Raw genomic sequence first — 14,145 nt, 5'->3', positions numbered from 1 at the left:
CGATTCATCTCCAACAGACCCAACCTTCCCGCGTCGCGCCCATCTGTTCATTTCCACCAAAACTGCATCAAATAAATATCCGCAGTTCCCTCGTAACTCTTCCCAACTCGAGATCGATCGCACCTCGCCCCCAGACTTGATGAGATTCTGTAGCGTTCGGCTCGGAACGAACCAACCAACGAAAATTGTTTTAATGTTGTTGATTCTGTGTGTGGAAATGAGGCCGCGCGTAGTATTTTTAGACGAGTCTCTTGCATGTGTTGTTTGCGCTTTATGAATACTCGGAGTTAATCTGTCAAACAGCCCGAGCTAAAAAGAACAAGACCGCTCTCGGATACTGGTTCTGCATAATCGCTCTCAAAGGTCAAGAACGCGCCTGCTGGATTTCGATGCAAGGATATGCACTGGGTGCAGAGGGCGGGGCTTAGTGACGTTTCGACTGTCAAGAGAGAAAATATGGCGCTGGTGGGGATTTGACATTTTTTGGTTATGTTTTGACTTTTGACAACTTTTGGTTCCGAATTACATTTGACGACGCTTTAACGTCAGGGGTTTTTGTTTTACGTTTGACAATTTTGACATTTTAGAAAAATGTCAAATGACAATAAAAATTATTTGCGGCGTTGTTTTGGCGTGTTCCGGAAGCCGCCCCCGCCGCCGCCCGGCGCACGCGCGCCGCTGCCCCGTCCCGGTAATGTTTACCTTGACAACGCGCTCTACGCCGCCGCCACCTCTGCTCTGCTGCATTCGGAGGTCACCGCCCGGTTCCAATTTAGAACGGATCGCTCGCATCCAAGTAGGCACAGTTAAGTCGCGTTCACAGGTGTTTTTGCTTCTTTTGTTTTGTTGTTGACGTTCCGCCGCACGCTGTTGCGTCGCCGGCCGACGCGCAGGCCGAGGCGGCGGCGAGCCGCGATTTCTGGAGGTCGGCGCGTGATGGATCCGCGGCCCGTAATCGGTCCATTGTCCTTTCTTGTTGTTTCGCGTTTACGATTCGTCGGTGCGGCCTTGGGCGGCCGGCGCGACGTGAATATTCAAATTGTGCATTTAATAATAACAATTAGTGCGGAGTTTGTTTATTTCTGGTGAGGTTTATCGCCGCGTTCAATGGATGCTTGGTTTATTTGTTTTTATTTTTGTTCGCTATCGAACGCTCAATGCCAAACGTAGGTAGATAAAATCTTACGCTGATCAAATGCCATTGAACTTTATGTTGAACAAGGCGAGCCAAAAAAACGTATTTTGGGAAGCGGGTGTGGACGAAATGACGCGACGGTGCGAATTTGACATTTGAGAAAGTTTTTTATCTGTGGGTAGATTTGACATTTTTTGGAAAAAACACGATTTCACATTCTTGACGCGAAAATCAAAACTAAATTATTTATCTGATAACTAATTTTTAAACCAGTTTTTCTAGTTTGACTTCTGACAATTTTTATAAATACTTTGACATTTTTTTCTTTATTAATTAAGAGTAACTTTTCCAGCAAAGCGGGAACTATAGGTCACTGTAATACGTAATTATGTTTTGTAATTATAGTCAATAATTAATAGATATACATAATTTAATATCCTTCAACACGCAACATTTCATTTTTTTTCTTTGACAATTTTTATTTTCGTATGATTTTTTCAAAAATTATTAATTTTTTCCGACACGTTGAATGCATCGACTATTTAGAAAAGAATTTGAAATTTTACCATCAAACATATCATTGGCGTCTGAATATTCTAATATTTGACGATTTCCAACAATACATTTGACAATTTTTGGAAAAATGCTCGTTTTGATAATCTATGGATTATTTATGACGAACATAACGGTCAGTTTACACATACTTAACAATCTTTTCTTAGGATCCAAAAAGCATCAATACAATCGTTATTTCAGTGTGACATTTGACAATTTGTATTTTCATTTGACATTTTTTGAGAAGTGACAGGCAGATTGGCTACCGTTAATGCATTTTAATTGATCTCTTTCAACATATGTAAATCAATTCAATTTTTGTTTCTTTACAACATTTGACAATTTTTATTTTCATTTGACATTTTTTCAAAAGCGACTACGTGTTTCTCGATAAGACTGAAGCATGAATTATTCAGCAGAGTTTGGAATTTTACTATTATAAGCATAGTGGTGTCTGGATGTTTCACGATTTCTAGTAAATATTCTCGACAATTTTTGGAACAAGGTACGTTTTGACAATCAATGCAGTATTTATAACAAACATGACAGTCAAATTGACAATATTTAACACACTTTATTTAATGCTCTCCAACACGCAACATTTCAATTTTTGTATATCTATGACATTTAACAATTTTTATTTTGATTTGACTTTTCTAAAAACCGATTACGTTTTTTTCGGACATGACTGAAACCTGAATTATTTAGCAAACAATTTGAAATTTTACAATGATTATAATCATACTTGTGTTTCAGATATTCCACGAATTCCAACGAACATACTTGACAATTTTTGGAACACGGCATGTTTTGACAATCTAAGACTTATTTCAAATAAACACGATTGGCAAACATTTTAATTAATCTCTTTCACCATATAACATTTCAATTTTTGTTTCTCTACGACATTTGACAATTTTTATTTTCATTTGACATTTTTTGAGAAGCGACAACGTGTTTCTTGATAAGTCTAAAGCATGAATTCTTCAGCAAAGTTTGGAATTTTACTATTATAACCATACTGGTGTCTGGATATTTCACGATTTCTAGTAGACATTCTTGACAAGTTTTGGAAAAAAGTACGTTTTGACATTCAATACAATAATTACAACAAACATGACAATCAAATCGACAGTAATTTACAGACTTTATTTAATGCACTTCTTGACGCAACATTCTAATTTTTGTATATCTATAACATTTGACAATTTTTATTTCGATTTGACTTTTCTAAAAACCGATTACGGTTTTTCCGACATGACTTAAGCCTGAATTATTTAGCAAACAATTTGAAATTTTACAATAATTATAATCATACTTGTGTTTCAGATATTCCACGAATTCCAACGTACATACTTGACAATTTTTGGAACACAGCATGTTTTGACAATCTAAGACTTATTTAAAATAAACACGATTGGCAAACATTTTATTTAATCTCTTTCACCATATAACATTTCAATTTTTGTTTCTCTATGACATTTGACAATTTTTATTTTCATTTGACATTTTTTGACAAGCGACAACGTGTTTCTTGATAAGCCTAAAGCATGAATTCTTCAGCAGAGTTTGGAATTTTACTATTATAATCATACTGATGTCTGGATATTTCACGATTTCTAGTAGACATTCTTGACAAGTTTTGGAAAAAAACAAAACAATACAATAATTACAACAAACATTACACTCAAATTGACAGTAATTTACAGACTTTATTTAATACCCTTCTTCACGCAACATTCTAATTTTTGTATATCTATGACATTTGACAATTTTTATTTCGATTTGACTTTTCTAAAAACCGATTACGGTTTTTCCGACATGACTTAAGCCTGAATTATTTAGCAAACAATTTTAAATTTTACAACAATTATAAACATACTCGTGTTTCAGATATTCCACGAATTCCAACGAACATACTTGACAATTTCTGGAACACAGCATGTTTTGACAATCTAAGACTTATTTAAAATAAACACGATTGGCAAACATTTTATTTAATCTCTTTCACTATATAACATTTCAATTTTTGTTTCTCTACGACATTTGACAATTTTTTTTTCATTTGACATTTTTTGAGAAGCGACAACGTGTTTCTTGATAAGTCTAAAGCATGAATTCTTCAGCAGAGTTTGGAATTTTACTATTATAATCATACTGGTGTCTGGATATTTCACGATTTCTAGTAGACATTCTTGACAAGTTTTGGAAAAAGGCACGTTTTGACATTCAATACAATAATTACAACAAACATGACACTCAAATTGACAGTAATTTACAACCTTTCTTTAATTCCCTTCTTCACGCAACATTCTTATTTTTGTATATCTATGACATTTGACAATTTTTATTTTGATTTGACTATTCTAAAAACCGATTACGGTTTTTCCGATATGACTTAAGCCTGAATTATTTAGCAAACAATTTTAAATTTTACAACAATTATAATCATACTCGTGTTTCAGATATTCCACGAATTCCAACGAACATACTTGACAATTTCTGGAACACAGTATGTTTTGACAATCTAAGACTTATTTAAAATAAACACGATTGGCAAACAATTTATTTAATCTCTTTCACCAGATAACATTTCAATTTTTGTTTCTCTACATTTGACAATTTTTATTTTCATTTGACATTTTTTGAGAAGCGACAACGTGTTTCTTGATAAGTCTAAAGCATGAATTCTTCAGCAAAGTTTGGAATTTTACTATTATAATCATACTGGTGTCTGGATATTTCACGATTTCTAGTAGACATTCTGGACAAGTTTTGGAAAAAAGTACGTTTTGACATTCAATACAATAATTACAACAAACATGACACTCAAATTGACAGTAATGTACAGACTTTATTTAATGCCCTTCTTCACGCAACATTCCAATTTTTGTATATCTATGACATTTGACAATTTTTATTTTGATTTGACTTTTCTAAAATCCGATTACGTTTTTTCCCGACATGACTGAAACCTGAATTATTTAGCAAACAATTTGAAATTTTACAATAATTATAATCATACTCGTGTTTCAGATATTCCACGAATTCCAACGAACATACTTGACAATTTTTGGAACACAGCATGTTTTGACAATCTAAGACTTATTTAAAATAAACACGATTGGCAAACATTTTATTTAATCTCTTTTACCATATAACATTTCAATTTTTGTTTCTCTACGACATTTGACAATTTTTATTTTCATTTGACATTTTTTGAGAAGCGACAACGTGTTTCTTGATAAGTCTAAAGCATGAATTCTTCAGCAAAGTTTGGAATTTTACTATTATAACCATACTGGTGTCTGGATATTTCACGATTTCTAGTAGACATTCTTGACAAGTTTTGGAAAAAAGTACGTTTTGACATTCAATACAATAATTACAACAAACATGACAATCAAATTGACAGTAATTTACAGACTTTATTTAATGCACTTCTTGACGCAACATTCTAATTTTTGTATATCTATAACATTTGACAATTTTTATTTCGATTTGACTTTTCTAAAAACCGATTACGGTTTTTCCGACATGACTTAAGCCTGAATTATTTAGCAAACAATTTGAAATTTTACAATAATTATAATCATACTTGTGTTTCAGATATTCCACGAATTCCAACGTACATACTTGACAATTTTTGGAACACAGCATGTTTTGACAATCTAAGACTTATTTAAAATAAACACGACAGGCAGATTGGCAAACATTTTATTTAATCTCTTTCAACATATACTATTTCAATTTCAATTCTTCAGCAGAGTTTGGGATTTTAGTATTATTAGTCATACTAGTGTCTGGATATTTCACGATTTCTAGTAAACATTCTTGACAAGTTTTGGAAAAAGGCACGTTTTGACATTCAATGCAATAATTACAACAAACATGACAGTCAAATTGACAATAATTTACAGACTTTATTTAATGCCCTCCAATACGCAACATTCCAATATTTGTATATCTATGACATTTGACAATTTTTATTTTCATTTGTCATTTTTTGAGAACCGACTACATATTTATCGATAAAACTGAAGCATCAATTAATTTATGTTTGAAATTTAACTGGTGTCTGGATATTTCACGATTTCCAATAAACATATGTGACAATTTTTGGAAAAAGGCATATTTTGACAATGTATGGAATATGTAGAACAAACATGAGGGTCAAATTCGGAGTAATTAACAGACTTTATATTTCATCTCCAACACACAACATTTCGATTTTTGTTTTTGTATGACATTTGACAATTTTTATTTTCATTTGACTCTTCTAATAAACGATTACGTTTGTTCCGACAAAACTGAAACACATCAATTGTTTAGTAAGGAATTTGAAATTTTACAATCTTAAACATACCGATATCTTAGATTTTTCATGATTTCTAAACATATTTGGCAATTTTTGGAACAAGGCACGCTTTGACATTCCAAGAATTTGTCTCAACAAACAACACGGGCAAATCGGCAATCGTTAGTCGGTTTTATTTAATCTCTTTCAACATGTGCGATTTCAATTTTTGTTTCTCTGCGACATTTGACAATTTTTATTTTGATTTGACTTTTTTTGACAACAGACTACAAATTTCTCGATGAAGCTGATGCATGAATTTTTCAACAATGTGTTTGAAACTTTACAATAATAATATCCACACAGGTGTTTGGATATTTCACCATCTCCAATAAACATATTTGACAATTTTTGGAAAAAGGCATATTTTGACAATGTATGGAACATGTACAACAAAAATGAGGGTCAAATTCGGAGTAATTAACAGACTTTATATTTAATCTCCAACACACACCATTTCGATTTTTGTTTTTGTATGACATTTGACAATTTTTATTTTCATTTGACTCTTCTAATAAACGATTAGGTTTGTTCCGACAAAACTGAAACATGAATTGTTTAGTAAGGAATTTGAAATTTTACAATCTGCAACATACCGATACCTTAGATATTTCACGATTTCTAAACATATTTGACAATTTTTGGAACAAGACACGTTTTGACAATCCAACAATTATTCTCAACAAACAACACAGGCAAATCGGCAATCGTTAGTCGGTTTTATTTAATCTCTTTCAACATGTACGATTTCAATTTTTGTTTCTCTGCGACATTTGACAATTTTTATTTTGATTTGACATTTTTTGATAACAGACTACAAATTTCTCGATGAAGCTGATACATTAATTTTTCAACAAAGTGTTTGAAATTTAATAATAATAACCACACCGGTTTCTGGATATTTCACGATTTCCAATAAACATATTTGACGATTTTTGGAAAAAGGCAAATTTTGACAATGTATGGAATATGTACAACAAACATGAGGGTCAAATTCGGAGCAATTAACAGACTTTATATTTAATCTCCAACACACACCATTTCGATTTTTGTTTTTGTATGACATTTGACAATTTGACTCTTCTAATAAACGATTACGTTTGTTCCGACAAAACTGAAACACATCAATTGTTTAGTAAGGAATTTGAGATTTTACAATCTTAAACATACCGATATCTTGGATATTTCATAATTTCCAAACATTTTGACAATTTTTGGAACAAGGCACGTTTTGACAATCCAAGAATTTGTCTCAACAAACAACACAGGCAAATCGGCAATCGTTACTCGGTTTTATTTAAACTCTTTCAACATGTACGATTTCAATTTTTGTTTCTCTGCGACATTGACAATTTTTATATTGATCTGACATTTTTTGACATTGGACTACAAATTTCTCGATAAAGCTGATGCATGAATTCTTCAACAATGTGTTTGAAATTTTAGAATTATAACCACACCGGTGTCTGGATATTTCACGATTTCCAACAAACATATTTGACAATTTTTGGAACAACGCACGTTTTGACAATCAATGGAATATTTACAATAAACATGATGTTCAAATTGACAATAATTAACACAGGTTGTTTTTAGCAATCACAGATTTCATATTTAATCTCTTCCATAGAATAGTTCAGTTTTTGTAGCCATATGATTTGACAATTTTTGGATTTCTCAAACCACGCACGCATGGATGCATTCTGCCGTCAAAAAGTGCCAACCTTGACAATTTTCCGGTTGTCCCACCTTTCGCCCGCCCCTTGATAAAGATTTGGCAAACACCGGAAGACATCTGTTTCGTATCCGTAGCGACTCCTTATCGTCCATCTCTCGACAATTTAATACTCGTCTAGACACTTACTTTCCATTAGACATCCCGTCCCAACAAAAACCGCGTCGACAAAATATCGACTCGGCCGATTACTTAAGAATCACATTATGCAAATTGCCGCCTTATCAAAGTTTTACATCAAACCATTAAAAAGTTTAAATTGAAAAACATGCGCTTTGCTTTGAACGACTCACCTTTAAAAAACTGGGCCGAAGTGATTAAGGTCCGATAGTTGATAGTCCATTCAATCCTGGAAGAAAAGAAAAATTACAAACCGGACGAAATTGGGGTATTTTTGCGTACGAGATTGCGAGCTTTGAAACAATTTAATTGGGTGAATAATTTAAGACGGGATTGATTGGTCGAAAAAAGAGAGAGAGTAAATATCGGGTAATTCGTAAAATGGCGGTGCGAGGTTTCACAATTAATTTTTCATGTAGCACGGATCGTTGGAAAGTTATGTTTTGATCGTGGCTTAGCTGAAATTGTTAACGACTGTTTAAACTATTAAATCGCACTCGTAAAGCACGCCATTATTGTGTTCTCACAGATCTTGCTCGAACCTCGAATACGAAACTACTTTTACGCAAATAACGAGGCTTTTTTAAATGCAGGAAAGCACACAAGAGAACCTGGCGAGTTTAAGGAAATAAAATTACCCCCATAAAGCAAAAATTCCACATCCTTATAGCACTCTTTTCATCCCCTACATTATTCACAACAATCCCATAAACGAGCCAAAACATAATCACGAATAATTCGAAAAGAACAAACGCCATCCAATAAGTGCCCCAATCCCCAATTAATAACTCCCGAATTCGTCGTCGCTTCCGCTAATAACAATAAAAAATTCCCCGAACCCTCAACAACAGTTGGAGAAGTTTCAAAAGAAACTCTGTCGTTATTTTTCCTCCAACTTTTATTTCCAACTCGGACAACTTTGTTTGGATTCGCCCCCGAACATGTCGGTTTTTAATAGTTTAATTATCGTTTATTAATGTATTCCCGGTGTTCCGAAGACGCCCGACCGTCTGCCAAAAACGGTTTATTTATAAAGCGATTCCTCCTCGGCGAAAATTCCTGAATTCCTACGGGATGAGGCGAGTGTTTTATTAATACGGGCGTTTTTGAATAATTACTGAACGTTCAGGAGCGAATAAAATGAATTATTTACGGACTTTGCAGTTATTATGTTCGAAGCGGCGAATGGCGTTTTGGAATAGAGTGCAGAGGTTTTATTTGTTGTGGGAACAATGAAATAATTGACGCGGTTTTAATTGTTGCCGTTTCGGAGAGTGAAAAATGGGTTTATTTTTAAATGGGAGAGTGATAGGCGAAGAGCGGTTTAATGAGATACTGAAGGGGGTGATGACATAAAGGCCGAAACTTCGAAAGCGCAATCTTACGATTACCGTACGTAATAGTTGGTTTTCATGTACTATATTTATTGATAAATTCAACTACAAAGTATAGGTCGTTATAACGATAATTCCGATTTTATTTTTAACGATAAGAAAATCGTCATCAAAATATGGACTTATTTACTTATTTTCGTCATCGCGAAATTTTTCTGTAATTTTTCGTTATTGCAAATTAACGATAATTCTGTTTTCCTAGTTTTCAAATGTTTGTGTCATTTATGACTAACATAAATGAATTAACGATAATTACGACAATTATTCTTAATTTTTCAGAAATCAAAACTATCGTTGAAATTGCATTCTTTATTAGACATCATCAATCATTCTAAATGTCCCACTTTCCTTAACACCAAATATTTTCGCAATTTTTCTTATATTATCTTCTTTATCTTTGATTTTAAAACCGTCATTGTTGAATTGGTATTATTTCCAAAACTTCATTGTTTTAATTATGGGCTCTTATAGACATCTGTTACTAACGATAATTGTGTTATGCGATTAGCGATAATTAATTATTAATCATCAATGTTAATCCCGCTCATCACTTTAAAACGTCGTCTTGATCAGTTTTAAAATTCTTATTTTCCTAATTGTGAAACGTATGTCTCGTTTATGAATAACGTAAATTAACGATAATTACGATAATTATTTTAAATTGTTCACAAAATAACATTATCGTTGAAATTGCATACTTTATTAGACATTACTGCTTTAATTACGCGCACTCTACACTCACCTATTGCTGCTAATGATAACTGTATTACGAGATTAACGAGAAGAAAATTATCACCGGCAAATCTGGACGGAAATTATCATTTTAAGATACGTTCGTTTTTTGATCAATTCTAAATTTCCTACTTTCCTTAACACCAAATGTTTTGGCAATTTTTCGTTACTGCAGACCAACGATAATTTTGATTTTATTTTAAAATTTTCGATGTTAAAACAGTCATTGCTGAATCTGTATTTTTTCCAAAACTTCGTTGCTTTAATTATGGACCCTCATAGACATCTGTTATTGACGATAACTGTGTTATGCGATTAACGATAATTAATTATTAATCATCAATGTGAATCCTGTTCATCACTTTAGAAAGTCGACTTGATTACTTTAAAAATTCTTACTTTCCTAATTGTGTTCATCATTAGCCTAAAGTAACGATAATTTCGATAATTATTTTCAATTGCTCACAAATAAAAATTGTTATCGTTGAAATCCCATTCTTTATATGACTTCGCTGCTTTAATTATGCGCACTCTACACTCATCTATTTCTATTAATTATAACTGGTATGATGACATTAACGATAAAAAAAATTATCACCGGCAAATCAGGGTTGAACTTATGACTTTAACAAATATTCGTCCTTAATCAATCCTAAATTTTTCACTTTCCTTAACACCAAATGTTTCTAAAATTATTCGTTATTGCAGCTAACGATAATCCTGATTTTATTTTCAAATATTTGATATCAAAATCGCTGTCGTATTTTTTCCAAAACTTCGTCGTTCTAATCATGCACTATATAGACATCTGTTATTGACGATAATTGCGTTATGCGATTAACGATAATTAGTCATCAATGTGAATCGCGCTTATCACTTTAATATATCGCGTTAATCAGTTTTGAAACTCTTAATTTCCTAATTGTGAAACTTTTTCTTGGTTTTTCATTAACGTAAATTAACGATAATTGCGATAATTATTCTCAATTGTTCACACAGTTTTGAAACTCTTAATTTCCTAACTGTGAAACTTTTTCTTGATTTTTCATTAACGTAAATTAACGATAATTGCGATAATTATTTTCAATTGTTCACTAATCAAAATTATTATCGTTTAAATCGCATTCTTTATAAGACTTGGCTGCTTTAATTATGCTCACTCTACACTCATCTATTTCTATTAATTATAACTGGTATGATGTCATTAACGATAAAAAAAATTATCACCGGCAAATCAGGATTGAACTTATGACTTTAACAAATATTCGTCCTTAATCAATCTTAAATTTTTCACTTTCCTTAACACCAAATGTTTCTAAAATTATTCGTTATTGCAGCTAACGATAATCCTGATTTTATTTTCAAATATTTGATATCAAAATCGCTGTCGTATTTTTTCCAAAACTTCGTCGTTCTAATCATGCACTATATAGACATCTGTTACTGACGATAATTGCGTTATGCGATTAACGATAACTAGTCATTAATGTGAATCGCGCTTGTCACTTTAATATATCGCGTTAATCAGTTTTGAAACTCTTTATTTCCTAATTGTGAAACTTTTTCTTGGTTTTTCATTAAGCTAAATTAACGATAATTGCGATAATTATTCTCAATTGTTCACAAATCAAAATTATTATCGTTGAAATCGCATTCTTTATAAGACTTTGCTGTTTTAATTATGCGCATTCTACTCTCATCTATTTCTATTAATTATAACTGGTATGTTGACATTAACGATAAAAAAAATTATCACCGGCAAATCAGGGTTGAACTTATGACTTTAACAAATATTCGTCCTTAATCAATCCTAAATTTTTCACTTTCCTTAACACAAAATGTTTCTAAAATTATTCGTTATTGCAGCTAACGATAATCCTGATTTTATTTTCAAATGTTTGATATCAAAATCGGTGTCGTATTTTTTCCAAAACTTCGTCGTTCTAATCATGCACTATATAGACATCTGTTATTGACGATAATTGCGTTATGCGATTAACACGATAATTAGTCATCAATGTGAATCGCGCTTGTCACTTTAATATATCGCGTTAATCAGTTTTGAAGCTCTTAATTTCCTAATTGTGAAACTTTTTCTTGGTTTTTCATTAACGTAAATTAACGATAATTGCGATAATTATTTTCAATTGTTCACAAATCAAAATTATTATCGTTGAAATCGCATTCTTTATAAGACTTTGCTGCTTTAATTATGCGCATTCTACTCTCATCTATTTCTATTAATTATAACTGGTATGTTGACATTAACGATAAAAAAATTATCACCGGCAAATCAGGGTTGAACTTATGACTTTAACAAATATTCGTCCTTAATCAATCCTAAATTTCTCACTTTCCTTAACACCAAATGTTTCTAAAATTATTCGTTATTGCAGCCAACGATAATCCTGATTTTATTTTCAAATATTTGATATCAAAATCGCTGTCGTATTTTTTCCAAAACTTCGTCGTTCTAATCATGCACTATATATACATCTGTTATTGACGATAATTGCGTTATGCGATTAACGATAATTAGTCATCAATGTGAATCGCGCTTATCACTTTAATATATCGCGTTAATCAGTTTTGAAACTCTTAATTTCCTAATTGTGAAACTTTTTCTTGGTTTTTCATTAACGTAAATTAACGATAATTGCGATAATTATTTTCAATTGTTCACAAATCAAAATTGTTATCGTTGAAATCGCATTCTTTATATGACTTCGCTGCTTTAATTATGCGCACTCTACACTCATCTATTTCTATTAATTATAACTGGTATGATGACATTAACGATAAAAAAATTATCACCGGCAAATCAGGGTTGAACTTATGACTTTAATAAATATTCGCCCTTAATCAATCCTAAATTTTTCACTTTCCTTAATACCAAATGTTTCTAAAATTATTCGTTATTGCAGCTAACGATAATCCTGATTTTATTTTCAAATATTTGATATCAAAATCGCTTTCGTATTTTTTCCAAAACTTCGTCGTTCTAATCATGCAGTATATATACATCTGTTATTGACGATAATTGCGTTATGCGATTAACGATAATTACTCATTAATGTGAATTGCGCTTGTCACTTTAATATATCGCGTTAATCAGTTTTGAAACTCTTAATTTCCTAATTGTGAAACTTTTTCTTGGTTTTTCATTAACGTAAATTAACGATAATTGCGATAATTATTTTCAATTGTTCACAAATCAAAATTATTATCGTTGAAATCGCATTCTTTATAAGACTTCGCTGCTTTAATTATGCGCATTCTACACTCATCTATTTCTATTAATTATAACTGGCATGATTACATTAACGATAAAAAAAATTATCACCGGCAAAACAGGGTTGAACTTATGACTTTAACAAATATTCGTCCTTAATCAATCCTAAATTTTTCACTTTCCTTAACACAAAATGTTTCTAAAATTATTCGTTATTGCAGCTAACGATAATCCTGATTTTATTTTCAAATGTTTGATATCAAAATCGGTGTCGTATTTTTTCCAAAACTTCGTCGTTCTAATCATGCACTATATAGACATCTGTTATTGACGATAATTGCGTTATGCGATTAACGATAATTAGTCATCAATGTGAATCGCGCTTGTCACTTTAATATATCGCGTTAATCAGTTTTGAAGCTCTTAATTTCCTAATTGTGAAACTTTTTCTTGGTTTTTCATTAACGTAAATTAACGATAATTGCGATAATTATTTTCAATTGTTCACAAATCAAAATTATTATCGTTGAAATCGCATTTTTTATAAGACTTTGCTGCTTTAATTATGCGCATTCTACACTCATCTATTTCTATTAATTATAACTGGTATATTGCAGCTAACGATAATTCTGATTTTATTTTCAAATGTTTTATATTAAAACCGTAATTGCTGCATTCGTATTCTTCCGAAAACTTCGTCGTCTAATTGTGGGCTAGATGGACACCGATTATTGACGATAATTGTTATACGATTAACGATAATTAATTATTAATCGTCAATGTAAATCCCACTTATCGCTTTAAAATATCGCTTTAATCAAATTTAAAATTCTCACTTTCCTAGTTGTGTAACTTTGGGCGTTTTTTCATTAACGTAAATTAACG

The 14,145-nt window shown here is 31.8% G+C and overlaps 1 protein-coding gene across 1 annotated transcript in view; it reads right to left on the bottom strand.

The window, feature by feature from the left end:
* The window catches only part of LOC135125337 (uncharacterized), a 151,784-nt gene that overhangs the window by 101,932 nt on the left and 35,707 nt on the right, over positions 1–14,145 (bottom strand). The window contains exon 2 of the mRNA XM_064050837.1: positions 8,076–8,131. The gene's annotated coding sequence lies outside the window, so the exon portion shown is untranslated. The remainder of the gene's footprint in view (positions 1–8,075; positions 8,132–14,145) is intronic.

This window comes from Zophobas morio, unplaced genomic scaffold (assembly GCF_036711695.1).
Source record: "Zophobas morio isolate AGI-343-1 ecotype UQ-CSIRO unplaced genomic scaffold, CSIRO_AGI_Zmor_V1 ptg000008l, whole genome shotgun sequence".
NCBI classification, from domain to species: Eukaryota; Metazoa; Arthropoda; class Insecta; order Coleoptera; family Tenebrionidae; genus Zophobas; species Zophobas morio.
The sequence above is the reverse complement of the archived record's forward strand: the minus strand, read 5'-3'. Positions and strand labels throughout refer to the sequence as shown.